At 49.3% G+C, this 9,364-nt stretch overlaps 23 non-coding genes and 3 pseudogenes across 23 annotated transcripts; all 26 read left to right on the top strand.

Annotated features, from left to right (window-relative positions):
- The first annotated feature begins 9 nt into the window (after positions 1-9).
- LOC149762161 (5S ribosomal RNA) lies at positions 10-128 on the top strand. Its single transcript, XR_016410208.1, has one exon. It is a non-coding gene; the product is annotated as a 5S ribosomal RNA (ribosomal RNA).
- A 246-nt stretch (positions 129-374) lies between these two features.
- LOC149762160 (5S ribosomal RNA) lies at positions 375-493 on the top strand. Its single transcript, XR_016410207.1, has one exon. It is a non-coding gene; the product is annotated as a 5S ribosomal RNA (ribosomal RNA).
- A 246-nt stretch (positions 494-739) lies between these two features.
- On the top strand, positions 740-858 carry LOC149762159 (5S ribosomal RNA). The gene has a single exon (XR_016410206.1). It is a non-coding gene; the product is annotated as a 5S ribosomal RNA (ribosomal RNA).
- A 246-nt stretch (positions 859-1,104) lies between these two features.
- Positions 1,105-1,223, top strand: LOC149762158 (5S ribosomal RNA). The gene has a single exon (XR_016410205.1). It is a non-coding gene; the product is annotated as a 5S ribosomal RNA (ribosomal RNA).
- A 246-nt stretch (positions 1,224-1,469) lies between these two features.
- LOC149762157 (5S ribosomal RNA) lies at positions 1,470-1,588 on the top strand. The gene has a single exon (XR_016410204.1). It is a non-coding gene; the product is annotated as a 5S ribosomal RNA (ribosomal RNA).
- A 246-nt stretch (positions 1,589-1,834) lies between these two features.
- LOC149762156 (5S ribosomal RNA) lies at positions 1,835-1,953 on the top strand. The gene has a single exon (XR_016410203.1). It is a non-coding gene; the product is annotated as a 5S ribosomal RNA (ribosomal RNA).
- A 246-nt stretch (positions 1,954-2,199) lies between these two features.
- Positions 2,200-2,318, top strand: LOC149762155 (5S ribosomal RNA). The gene has a single exon (XR_016410202.1). It is a non-coding gene; the product is annotated as a 5S ribosomal RNA (ribosomal RNA).
- A 246-nt stretch (positions 2,319-2,564) lies between these two features.
- Positions 2,565-2,683, top strand: LOC149762154 (5S ribosomal RNA). Its single transcript, XR_016410201.1, has one exon. It is a non-coding gene; the product is annotated as a 5S ribosomal RNA (ribosomal RNA).
- Positions 2,684-2,929: 246 nt separating this feature from the next.
- On the top strand, positions 2,930-3,048 carry LOC149762153 (5S ribosomal RNA). Its single transcript, XR_016402131.1, has one exon. It is a non-coding gene; the product is annotated as a 5S ribosomal RNA (ribosomal RNA).
- Positions 3,049-3,294: 246 nt separating this feature from the next.
- LOC149762152 (5S ribosomal RNA) lies at positions 3,295-3,413 on the top strand. Its single transcript, XR_016410200.1, has one exon. It is a non-coding gene; the product is annotated as a 5S ribosomal RNA (ribosomal RNA).
- Positions 3,414-3,659: 246 nt separating this feature from the next.
- On the top strand, positions 3,660-3,778 carry LOC149762151 (5S ribosomal RNA; annotated as a pseudogene).
- Positions 3,779-4,025: 247 nt separating this feature from the next.
- LOC149762150 (5S ribosomal RNA) lies at positions 4,026-4,144 on the top strand. The gene has a single exon (XR_016410199.1). It is a non-coding gene; the product is annotated as a 5S ribosomal RNA (ribosomal RNA).
- Positions 4,145-4,390: 246 nt separating this feature from the next.
- LOC149762149 (5S ribosomal RNA) lies at positions 4,391-4,509 on the top strand. Its single transcript, XR_016410198.1, has one exon. It is a non-coding gene; the product is annotated as a 5S ribosomal RNA (ribosomal RNA).
- Positions 4,510-4,755: 246 nt separating this feature from the next.
- On the top strand, positions 4,756-4,874 carry LOC149762148 (5S ribosomal RNA; annotated as a pseudogene).
- Positions 4,875-5,120: 246 nt separating this feature from the next.
- On the top strand, positions 5,121-5,239 carry LOC149762147 (5S ribosomal RNA). The gene has a single exon (XR_016413008.1). It is a non-coding gene; the product is annotated as a 5S ribosomal RNA (ribosomal RNA).
- Positions 5,240-5,485: 246 nt separating this feature from the next.
- LOC149762146 (5S ribosomal RNA) lies at positions 5,486-5,604 on the top strand. Its single transcript, XR_016410197.1, has one exon. It is a non-coding gene; the product is annotated as a 5S ribosomal RNA (ribosomal RNA).
- A 246-nt stretch (positions 5,605-5,850) lies between these two features.
- Positions 5,851-5,969, top strand: LOC149762145 (5S ribosomal RNA). The gene has a single exon (XR_016410196.1). It is a non-coding gene; the product is annotated as a 5S ribosomal RNA (ribosomal RNA).
- Positions 5,970-6,215: 246 nt separating this feature from the next.
- LOC149762144 (5S ribosomal RNA) lies at positions 6,216-6,334 on the top strand. Its single transcript, XR_016410195.1, has one exon. It is a non-coding gene; the product is annotated as a 5S ribosomal RNA (ribosomal RNA).
- A 246-nt stretch (positions 6,335-6,580) lies between these two features.
- On the top strand, positions 6,581-6,699 carry LOC149762143 (5S ribosomal RNA). Its single transcript, XR_016402130.1, has one exon. It is a non-coding gene; the product is annotated as a 5S ribosomal RNA (ribosomal RNA).
- Positions 6,700-6,945: 246 nt separating this feature from the next.
- LOC149762142 (5S ribosomal RNA) lies at positions 6,946-7,064 on the top strand (annotated as a pseudogene).
- A 246-nt stretch (positions 7,065-7,310) lies between these two features.
- On the top strand, positions 7,311-7,429 carry LOC149762141 (5S ribosomal RNA). Its single transcript, XR_016412902.1, has one exon. It is a non-coding gene; the product is annotated as a 5S ribosomal RNA (ribosomal RNA).
- A 246-nt stretch (positions 7,430-7,675) lies between these two features.
- On the top strand, positions 7,676-7,794 carry LOC149762140 (5S ribosomal RNA). Its single transcript, XR_016401628.1, has one exon. It is a non-coding gene; the product is annotated as a 5S ribosomal RNA (ribosomal RNA).
- A 247-nt stretch (positions 7,795-8,041) lies between these two features.
- Positions 8,042-8,160, top strand: LOC149762139 (5S ribosomal RNA). Its single transcript, XR_016402151.1, has one exon. It is a non-coding gene; the product is annotated as a 5S ribosomal RNA (ribosomal RNA).
- Positions 8,161-8,406: 246 nt separating this feature from the next.
- LOC149762138 (5S ribosomal RNA) lies at positions 8,407-8,525 on the top strand. Its single transcript, XR_016410194.1, has one exon. It is a non-coding gene; the product is annotated as a 5S ribosomal RNA (ribosomal RNA).
- Positions 8,526-8,771: 246 nt separating this feature from the next.
- LOC149762137 (5S ribosomal RNA) lies at positions 8,772-8,890 on the top strand. Its single transcript, XR_016410193.1, has one exon. It is a non-coding gene; the product is annotated as a 5S ribosomal RNA (ribosomal RNA).
- Positions 8,891-9,136: 246 nt separating this feature from the next.
- On the top strand, positions 9,137-9,255 carry LOC149762136 (5S ribosomal RNA). The gene has a single exon (XR_016410192.1). It is a non-coding gene; the product is annotated as a 5S ribosomal RNA (ribosomal RNA).
- The last annotated feature ends 109 nt before the right edge of the window (positions 9,256-9,364 follow it).

The raw sequence follows: 9,364 nt of genomic DNA, 5'->3' as shown, positions 1-9,364 counted from the left end.
GCATGTCATGGGTGCGATCATACCAGCACTAATGCACCGGATCCCATCAGAACTCCGCAGTTAAGCGTGCTTGGGCGAGAGTAGTACTAGGATGGGTGACCCCCTGGGAAGTCCTCGTGTTGCACCCCTTTTATTTTTTGCCCGCTTTTTTATTTTTTGATAATATTTATTTTTAATTTTTCGGCTTTTGGCTTTTCCTCTTCGGATAATTTTTTTCCCCCGAAAATAAACTGAGTCCGGAGACTCGCGGTGCCATGCCGCATAGCGGAACAGCGCCTTGAATCCTACGCCAGAACGGCCCCGGCAGCGCGAATGTCTCGGGCCGTCGAGGTCTGCTGCTTTGTCATAAAAGGGTGTTTCGATGGGCATGTCATGGGTGCGATCATACCAGCACTAATGCACCGGATCCCATCAGAACTCCGCAGTTAAGCGTGCTTGGGCGAGAGTAGTACTAGGATGGGTGACCCCCTGGGAAGTCCTCGTGTTGCACCCCTTTTATTTTTTGCCCGCTTTTTTATTTTTTGATAATATTTATTTTTAATTTTTCGGCTTTTGGCTTTTCCTCTTCGGATAATTTTTTTCCCCCGAAAATAAACTGAGTCTGGAGACTCGCGGTGCCATGCCGCATAGCGGAACAGCGCGTTGAATCCTACGCCAGAACGGCCCCGGCAGCGCGAATGTCTCGGGCCGTCGAGGTCTGCTGCTTTGTCATAAAAGGGAGTTTCGAAGGGCATATCATGGGTGCGATCATACCAGCACTAATGCACCGGATCCCATCAGAACTCCGCAGTTAAGCGTGCTTGGGCGAGAGTAGTACTAGGATGGGTGACCCCCTGGGAAGTCCTCGTGTTGCACCCCTTTTATTTTTTGCCCGCTTTTTTCTTTTTTGATAACATTTATTTTTAATTTTTTGGCTTTTGGCTTTTCCTCTTCGGATAATTTTTTTCCCTTGAAAATAAACTGAGTCCGGAGACTCGCGGTGCCATGCCGCATAGCGGAACAGCGCATTGAATCCTACGCCAGAACGGCCCCGGCGGCGCGAATGTCTCGGGCCGTCGAGGTCTGCTGCTTTGTCATAAAAGGGTGTTTCGATGGGCATGTCATGGGTGCGATCATACCAGCACTAATGCACCGGATCCCATCAGAACTCCGCAGTTAAGCGTGCTTGGGCGAGAGTAGTACTAGGATGGGTGACCCCCTGGGAAGTCCTCGTGTTGCACCCCTTTTATTTTTTGCCCGCTTTTTTATTTTTTGATAATATTTATTTTTAATTTTTCGGCTTTTGGCTTTTCCTCTTCGGATAATTTTTTTCCCCCGAAAATAAACTGAGTCCGGAGACTCGCGGTGCCATGCCGCATAGCGGAACAGCGCCTTGAATCCTACGCCAGAACGGCCCCGGCAGCGCGAATGTCTCGGGCCGTCGAGGTCTGCTGCTTTGTCATAAAAGGGTGTTTCGATGGGCATGTCATGGGTGCGATCATACCAGCACTAATGCACCGGATCCCATCAGAACTCCGCAGTTAAGCGTGCTTGGGCGAGAGTAGTACTAGGATGGGTGACCCCCTGGGAAGTCCTCGTGTTGCACCCCTTTTATTTTTTGCCCGCTTTTTTATTTTTTGATAATATTTATTTTTAATTTTTCGGCTTTTGGCTTTTCCTCTTCGGATAATTTTTTTCCCCCGAAAATAAACTGAGTCTGGAGACTCGCGGTGCCATGCCGCATAGCGGAACAGCGCGTTGAATCCTACGCCAGAACGGCCCCGGCAGCGCGAATGTCTCGGGCCGTCGAGGTCTGCTGCTTTGTCATAAAAGGGAGTTTCGAAGGGCATATCATGGGTGCGATCATACCAGCACTAATGCACCGGATCCCATCAGAACTCCGCAGTTAAGCGTGCTTGGGCGAGAGTAGTACTAGGATGGGTGACCCCCTGGGAAGTCCTCGTGTTGCACCCCTTTTATTTTTTGCCCGCTTTTTTCTTTTTTGATAACATTTATTTTTAATTTTTTGGCTTTTGGCTTTTCCTCTTCGGATAATTTTTTTCCCTTGAAAATAAACTGAGTCCGGAGACTCGCGGTGCCATGCCGCATAGCGGAACAGCGCATTGAATCCTACGCCAGAACGGCCCCGGCGGCGCGAATGTCTCGGGCCGTCGAGGTCTGCTGCTTTGTCATAAAAGGGTGTTTCGATGGGCATGTCATGGGTGCGATCATACCAGCACTAATGCACCGGATCCCATCAGAACTCCGCAGTTAAGCGTGCTTGGGCGAGAGTAGTACTAGGATGGGTGACCCCCTGGGAAGTCCTCGTGTTGCACCCCTTTTATTTTTTGCCCGCTTTTTTATTTTTTGATAATATTTATTTTTAATTTTTCGGCTTTTGGCTTTTCCTCTTCGGATAATTTTTTTCCCCCGAAAATAAACTGAGTCCGGAGACTCGCGGTGCCATGCCGCATAGCGGAACAGCGCCTTGAATCCTACGCCAGAACGGCCCCGGCAGCGCGAATGTCTCGGGCCGTCGAGGTCTGCTGCTTTGTCATAAAAGGGTGTTTCGATGGGCATGTCATGGGTGCGATCATACCAGCACTAATGCACCGGATCCCATCAGAACTCCGCAGTTAAGCGTGCTTGGGCGAGAGTAGTACTAGGATGGGTGACCCCCTGGGAAGTCCTCGTGTTGCACCCCTTTTATTTTTTGCCCGCTTTTTTATTTTTTGATAATATTTATTTTTAATTTTTCGGCTTTTGGCTTTTCCTCTTCGGATAATTTTTTTCCCCCGAAAATAAACTGAGTCCGGAGACTCGCGGTGCCATGCCGCATAGCGGAACAGCGCGTTGAATCCTACGCCAGAACGGCCCCGGCAGCGCGAATGTCTCGGGCCGTCGAGGTCTGCTGCTTTGTCATAAAAGGGAGTTTCGAAGGGCATGTCATGGGTGCGATCATACCAGCACTAATGCACCGGATCCCATCAGAACTCCGCAGTTAAGCGTGCTTGGGCGAGAGTAGTACTAGGATGGGTGACCCCCTAGGAAGTCCTCGTGTTGCACCCCTTTTATTTTTTGCCCGCTTTTTTATTTTTTGATAACATTTATTTTTTATTTTTCGGCTTTTGGCTTTTCCTCTTCGGATAATTTTTTTCCCCCGAAAATAAACTGAGTCCGGAGACTGGCGGTGCCATGCCGCATAGCGGAACAGCGCGTTAAATCCTACGCCAGAACGGCTCCGGCAGCGCGAATGTCTCGGGCCGTCGAGGTCTGCTGCTTTGTCATAAAAGGGAGTTTCGAAGGGCATGTCATGGGTGCGATCATACCAGCACTAATGCACCGGATCCCATCAGAACTCCGCAGTTAAGCGTGCTTGGGCGAGAGTAGTACTAGGATGGGTGACCCCCTGGGAAGTCCTCGTGTTGCACCCCTTTTATTTTTTGCCCGCTTTTTTATTTTTTGATAACATTTATTTTTTATTTTTCGGCTTTTGGCTTTTCCTCTTCGGATAATTTTTTTCTCCCGAAAATAAACTGAGTCCGGAGACTGGCGGTGCCATGCCGCATAGCGGAACAGCGTGTTGAATCCTACGCCAGAACGGCCCCGGCAGCGCGAATGTCTCGGGCCGTCGAGGTCTGCTACTTTGTCATAAAAGGGAGTTTCGAAGGGCATGTCTTGGGTACGATCATACCAGCACTAATGCAACGGATCCTATCAGAACTCCGCAGTTAAGCGTGCTTGGGCGAGAGTAGTACTAGGATGGGTGACCCCCTGGGAAGTCCTCATGTTGCACCCTTTTTATTTTTTGCCCGCTTTTTTATTTTTTGATAATATTTATTTTTAATTTTTTGGCTTTTGGCTTTTCCTCTTCGGATAATTTTTTTCCCCCGACAATAAACTAGGTCCGGAGACTGGCGGTGCCATGCCGCATAGCGGGACCAGCGCGTTGAATCCTACGCCAGAACGGCCCCGGCAGCGCGAATGTCTCGGGCCGTCGAGGTCTGCTGCTTTGTCATAAAAGGGAGTTTCGAAGGGCATATCATGGGTGCGATCATACCAGCACTAATGCACCGGATCCCATCAGAACTCCGCAGTTAAGCGTGCTTGGGCGAGAGTAGTACTAGGATGGGTGACCCCCTGGGAAGTCCTCGTGTTGCACCCCTTTTATTTTTTGCCCGCTTTTTTCTCTTTTGATAACATTTATTTTTAATTTTTTGGCTTTTGGCTTTTCCTCTTCGGATAATTTTTTTCCCTCGAAAATAAACTGAGTCCGGAGACTCGCGGTGCCATGCCGCATAGCGGAACAGCGCATTGAATCCTACGCCAGAACGGCCCCGGCAGCGCGAATGTCTCGGGCCGTCGAGGTCTGCTGCTTTGTCATAAAAGGGTGTTTCGATGGGCATGTCATGGGTGCGATCATACCAGCACTAATGCACCGGATCCCATCAGAACTCCGCAGTTAAGCGTGCTTGGGCGAGAGTAGTACTAGGATGGGTGACCCCCTGGGAAGTCCTCGTGTTGCACCCCTTTTATTTTTTGCCCGCTTTTTTATTTTTTGATAATATTTATTTTTAATTTTTCGGGTTTTGGCTTTTCCTCTTCGGATAATTTTTTTCCCCCGAAAATAAACTGAGTCCGGAGACTCGAGGTGCCATGCCGCATAGCGGAACAGCGCGTTGAATCCTACGCCAGAACGGCCACGGCAGCACGAATGTCTCGGGCCGTCGCGGTCTGCTGCTTTGTCATAAAAGGGAGTTTCGAAGGGCATGTCATGGGTGCGATCATACCAGCACTAATGCACCGGATCCCATCATAACTCCGCAGTTAGGCGTGCTTGGGCGAGAGAAGTACTAGGATGGGTGACCCCCTGGGAAGTCCTCGTGTTGCACCCTTTTTATTTTTTGCCCGCTTTTTTATTTTTTGATAATATTTATTTTCAATTTTTTGGCTTTTGGCTTTTCCTCTTCGGATAATTTTTTTCCCTCGAAAATAAACTGAGTCCGGAGACTCGCGGTGCCATGCCGCATAGCGGAACAGCGCATTGAATCCTACGCCACAACGGCCTCGGCAGCGCGAATGTCTCGGGCCGTCGAGGTCTGCTGCTTTGTCATAAAAGGGTGTTTCGATGGGCATGTCATGGGTGCGATCATACCAGCACTAATGCACCGGATCCCATCAGAACTCCGCAGTTAAGCGTGCTTGGGCGAGAGTAGTACTAGGATGGGTGACCCCCTGGGAAGACCTCGTGTTGCACCCCTTTTATTTTTTGCCCGCTTTTTTATTTTTTGATAATATTTATTTTTAATTTTTCGGCTTTTGGCTTTTTCTCTTCGGATAATTTTTTTCCCCCGAAAATAAACTGAGTCCGGAGACTCGCGGTGCCATGCCGCATAGCGGAACAGCGCGTTGAATCCTACGCCAGAACGGCCCCGGCAGCGCGAATGTCTCGGGCCGTCGAGGTCTGCTGCTTTGTCATAAAAGGGAGTTTCGAAGGGCATATCATGGGTGCGATCATACCAGCACTAATGCACCGGATCCCATCAGAACTCCGCAGTTAAGCGTGCTTGGGCGAGAGTAGTACTAGGATGGGTGACCCCCTGGGAAGTCCTCGTGTTGCACCCCTTTTATTTTTTGCCCGCTTTTTTCTTCTTTGATAACATTTATTTTTAATTTTTTGGCTTTTGGCTTTTCCTCTTCGGATAATTTTTTTCCCTTGAAAATAAACTGAGTCCGGAGACTCGCGGTGCCATGCCGCATAGCGGAACAGCGCATTGAATCCTACGCCAGAACGGCCCCGGCGGCGCGAATGTCTCGGGCCGTCGAGGTCTGCTGCTTTGTCATAAAAGGGTGTTTCGATGGGCATGTCATGGGTGCGATCATACCAGCACTAATGCACCGGATCCCATCAGAACTCCGCAGTTAAGCGTGCTTGGGCGAGAGTAGTACTAGGATGGGTGACCCCCTGGGAAGTCCTCGTGTTGCACCCCTTTTATTTTTTGCCCGCTTTTTTATTTTTTGATAATATTTATTTTTAATTTTTCGGCTTTTGGCTTTTCCTCTTCGGATAATTTTTTTCCCCCGAAAATAAACTGAGTCCGGAGACTCGCGGTGCCATGCCGCATAGCGGAACAGCGCCTTGAATCCTACGCCAGAACGGCCCCGGCAGCGCGAATGTCTCGGGCCGTCGAGGTCTGCTGCTTTGTCATAAAAGGGTGTTTCGATGGGCATGTCATGGGTGCGATCATACCAGCACTAATGCACCGGATCCCATCAGAACTCCGCAGTTAAGCGTGCTTGGGCGAGAGTAGTACTAGGATGGGTGACCCCCTGGGAAGTCCTCGTGTTGCACCCCTTTTATTTTTTGCCCGCTTTTTTATTTTTTGATAATATTTATTTTTAATTTTTCGGCTTTTGGCTTTTCCTCTTCGGATAATTTTTTTCCCCCGAAAATAAACTGAGTCCGGAGACTCGCGGTGCCATGCCGCATAGCGGAACAGCGCGTTGAATCCTACGCCAGAACGGCCCCGGCAGCGCGAATGTCTCGGGCCGTCGAGGTCTGCTGCTTTGTCATAAAAGGGAGTTTCGAAGGGCATGTCATGGGTGCGATCATACCAGCACTAATGCACCGGATCCCATCAGAACTCCGCAGTTAAGCGTGCTTGGGCGAGAGTAGTACTAGGATGGGTGACCCCCTAGGAAGTCCTCGTGTTGCACCCCTTTTATTTTTTGCCCGCTTTTTTATTTTTTGATAACATTTATTTTTTATTTTTCGGGTTTTGGCTTTTCCTCTTCGGATAATTTTTTTCCCCCGAAAATAAACTGAGTCCGGAGACTCGAGGTGCCATGCCGCATAGCGGAACAGCGCGTTGAATCCTACGCCAGAACGGCCACGGCAGCACGAATGTCTCGGGCCGTCGCGGTCTGCTGCTTTGTCATAAAAGGGAGTTTCGAAGGGCATGTCATGGGTGCGATCATACCAGCACTAATGCACCGGATCCCATCATAACTCCGCAGTTAGGCGTGCTTGGGCGAGAGAAGTACTAGGATGGGTGACCCCCTGGGAAGTCCTCGTGTTGCACCCTTTTTATTTTTTGCCCGCTTTTTTATTTTTTGATAATATTTATTTTCAATTTTTTGGCTTTTGGCTTTTCCTCTTCGGATAATTTTTTTCCCTCGAAAATAAACTGAGTCCGGAGACTCGCGGTGCCATGCCGCATAGCGGAACAGCGCATTGAATCCTACGCCACAACGGCCTCGGCAGCGCGAATGTCTCGGGCCGTCGAGGTCTGCTGCTTTGTCATAAAAGGGTGTTTCGATGGGCATGTCATGGGTGCGATCATACCAGCACTAATGCACCGGATCCCATCAGAACTCCGCAGTTAAGCGTGCTTGGGCGAGAGTAGTACTAGGATGGGTGACCCCCTGGGAAGACCTCGTGTTGCACCCCTTTTATTTTTTGCCCGCTTTTTTATTTTTTGATAATATTTATTTTTAATTTTTCGGCTTTTGGCTTTTTCTCTTCGGATAATTTTTTTCCCCCGAAAATAAACTGAGTCCGGAGACTCGCGGTGCCATGCCGCATAGCGGAACAGCGCGTTGAATCCTACGCCAGAACGGCCCCGGCAGCGCGAATGTCTCGGGCCGTCGAGGTCTGCTGCTTTGTCATAAAAGGGAGTTTCGAAGGGCATGTCATGGGTGCGATCATACCAGCACTAATGCACCGGATCCCATCAGAACTCCGCAGTTAAGCGTGCTTGGGCGAGAGTTGTACTAGGATGGGTGACCCCCTGGGAAGTCCTCGTGTTGCACCCTTTTTATTTTTTTCTCCACTTTTTTATTTTTTGATAACATTTATTTTTTATTTTTCGGCTTTTGGCTTTTCCTCTTCGGATAATTTTTTTCCCCCGAAAATAAACTGAGTCCGGAGACTGGCGGTGCCATGCCGCATAGCGGAACAGCGCGTTGAATCCTACGCCAGAACGGCTCCGGCAGCGCGAATGTCTCGGGCCATCGAGGTCTGCTGCTTTGTCATAAAAGGGAGTTTCGATGGGCATGTCATGGGTGCGATCATACCAGCACTAATGCACCGGATCCCATCAGAACTCCGCAGTTAAGCGTGCTTGGGTGAGAGTAGTACTAGGATGGGTGACCCCCTGGGAAGTCCTCGTGTTGCACCCCTTTTATTTTTTGCCCGCTTTTTTATTTTTTGATAATATTTATTTTTAATTTTTCGGCTTTTGGCTTTTCCTCTTCGGATAATTTTTTTCCCCCGAAAATAAACTGAGTCTGGAGACTCGCGGTGCCATGCCGCATAGCGGAACAGCGCGTTGAATCCTACGCCAGAACGGCCCCGGCAGCGCGAATGTCTCGGGCCGTCGAGGTCTGCTGCTTTGTCATAAAAGGGAGTTTCGAAGGGCATATCATGGGTGCGATCATACCAGCACTAATGCACCGGATCCCATCAGAACTCCGCAGTTAAGCGTGCTTGGGCGAGAGTAGTACTAGGATGGGTGACCCCCTGGGAAGTCCTCGTGTTGCACCCCTTTTATTTTTTGCCCGCTTTTTTCTTTTTTGATAACATTTATTTTTAATTTTTTGGCTTTTGGCTTTTCCTCTTCGGATAATTTTTTTCCCTTGAAAATAAACTGAGTCCGGAGACTCGCGGTGCCATGCCGCATAGCGGAACAGCGCATTGAATCCTACGCCAGAACGGCCCCGGCGGCGCGAATGTCTCGGGCCGTCGAGGTCTGCTGCTTTGTCATAAAAGGGTGTTTCGATGGGCATGTCATGGGTGCGATCATACCAGCACTAATGCACCGGATCCCATCAGAACTCCGCAGTTAAGCGTGCTTGGGCGAGAGTAGTACTAGGATGGGTGACCCCCTGGGAAGTCCTCGTGTTGCACCCCTTTTATTTTTTGCCCGCTTTTTTATTTTTTGATAATATTTATTTTTAATTTTTCGGCTTTTGGCTTTTCCTCTTCGGATAATTTTTTTCCCCCGAAAATAAACTGAGTCCGGAGACTCGCGGTGCCATGCCGCATAGCGGAACAGCGCCTTGAATCCTACGCCAGAACGGCCCCGGCAGCGCGAATGTCTCGGGCCGTCGAGGTCTGCTGCTTTGTCATAAAAGGGTGTTTCGATGGGCATGTCATGGGTGCGATCATACCAGCACTAATGCACCGGATCCCATCAGAACTCCGCAGTTAAGCGTGCTTGGGCGAGAGTAGTACTAGGATGGGTGACCCCCTGGGAAGTCCTCGTGTTGCACCCCTTTTATTTTTTGCCCGCTTTTTTATTTTTTGATAATATTTATTTTTAATTTTTCGGCTTTTGGCTTTTCCTCTTCGGATAATTTTTTTCCCCCGAAAATAAACTGAGTC

The sequence above is a fragment of the Phoenix dactylifera genome, chromosome 4, assembly GCF_051530095.1.
Source record: "Phoenix dactylifera cultivar Ajwa chromosome 4, Ajwa_hap1_PhDact_Kaust_v1.1, whole genome shotgun sequence".
Classification (NCBI taxonomy): Eukaryota; Viridiplantae; Streptophyta; class Magnoliopsida; order Arecales; family Arecaceae; genus Phoenix; species Phoenix dactylifera.
Note: the sequence above shows the minus strand (reverse complement) of the source record. Positions and strands in the feature narration are given on the sequence as shown.